We start from the raw sequence: 2,015 nt of genomic DNA on the forward strand, positions 1-2,015 counted from the left end.
CCCAACCCCCAAAAAAGGTAATTTTTATTAAGATGTGACTGTGCTGTCCCCATTCTAATTCTGGAGTGGATGATGGTACGGCCTTCTCTCTCATCTCCACACTGGACCCTGTCTTTTTCACAGGTCCCCAGACGGAGTCTTGTAAATCTATCAAGTCATCTGAGAGAAGCACAGGCTTTGGGTGTGATAATGACTTACTGTAGACTACCAATGGGGAGAGGACGATCCTGACACACACACACACACCCATGCATGCATGCACATGAACACACACCGATGTACCATCCACACCTCTCTACTTCAAGTCAGCTGAGCAATCTCCACACTCATCTAGTCTCTAACCCCCCACATACTGTGCCAGCTGCAGATTGAGGTGGCAGCACCCGTCATAATGCGGTTGGGGGGGGGCTTTTGTAGGGCATTGCCAGTCCTGCTGGAAGCCTGCGGTACCCAGCCTGAGCTCCAGGTCTCAGTGGGTAGCTGCGGGGAATGGGCCATCCGTGGTGGTAATAGAGTAAATAACTCAAATGAGGCAGAGTGTGAATTACTTCTCTGATGGGCTGGAGGGGTCCCCGCTGTGAATCCGACCGGGGGGTCCAGCTAGGATGCGCCTTGAAAATGTGGGGAAATAGGCCCGGGATGCGGCGAGGTAGCAGGAGGAGGGTGGTACGGCAGCGGGGATGGGGTGTGTGTGAGAGTGTTTAATACAGGTGATGATGGAGGGGGAAAATTGCTTGAGGCAACTGTGCCGCAGCAGGTCTGGACGAACAGCAGCCGCCCGAGGGATGGACGGTAGGACAGAAAAAAAAGCGAGACTTGCACAGATGCATCCTGTCCCAAGTGTTCACTTTTTTGGAGTTTGTGGGGCTTAATTCGGACTGGTCTCCTGTACTGGATGTCTGGGTATTTCAATCACTCTTCTGTGACATACAGTGCAATAAAAAAAATTAAATCTCACGGGCTATGCATCGTATGTAGATATTCCGAGGATGAACAGGAACGGTAGCCCCGTGATGCCCAGATTCCGAGCACACGCACACAAAAGATACTTCAATGCCAAGGGATGATTGAAAACTACTTCAAAAATGAACCTGCAACCTTGGGCTTCAAAGGGAAGCATATTGCACGAACTAATACAACCAGGAAAATATATGAATAAATGTTTCTTCATTAGGTGACCTCGGAGTGGCTTACATGGTCATTTCTATTCCGCGCCGACCCTCAAGTTCACAGATGCCTCTGAGCCACCGATGGGCAAACAAAGACTTCAATGATAGTCCCACCGTGTAGGAGGACTCTGCTTATCATTTCAAAGGGACAGGCCCCTTCACCATACCTACACTATACCAATGGACAGACGTTGCAGAACAAATAAAAGTCCAGTTGAAAAGCTTGTGTCTTGCAGTGGAAGACATGCACAATCTGCCGTGTGGAGCGTGTTGTGGAATGTGGTTTTCCTGCTTGTGATCTCGTCCTGACCTTCCGGATCATCCATAATGTATCACTGTAAGTTTGCAAAAAGGTATGAAAGTGAAATCAGAAGGAAGTTTTTGGGCTTGTCTGGTGCCCTTGACACCCATGACAGGCAAATCTTTAATCTGTGTTTAAGAGGAGGGTGTGTAAAGCAGGGCCGGGTGTCAGGTTTGGAACGGTGGGGGCGACAGCATTTCAGAAAGAAACGCTGCGCAGATGTTGCAGAAAGCCTGCCACTTGCCAAACATAGCGGGAGTTGGTAAGCAATCGACTAACCTTACTCTCCCCCTCTCTTCCATAGCCCTCAACCTTCATCCTCCAGTCCCCTCCCCCCCCAAACAAGGCAACTTTGCTCTGACTCTCTCCATGGAAGTTTTCTGCATTGAACTTTCTTCCCCTTGCACAGCATCAACCTTTAACTCGCTGAATAACTGTCTTCTGGCAGCAAAGCACAGCTGGACAAGACAGCGAAGACTCATGGGATGAAATAAAAATAATAAAAAAAATAAACTCAAAAGAGAATCCACACACAGTCGCACCCC

This window comes from Etheostoma spectabile, chromosome 10, assembly GCF_008692095.1.
Source record: "Etheostoma spectabile isolate EspeVRDwgs_2016 chromosome 10, UIUC_Espe_1.0, whole genome shotgun sequence".
NCBI lineage: Eukaryota > Metazoa > Chordata > Actinopteri > Perciformes > Percidae > Etheostoma > Etheostoma spectabile.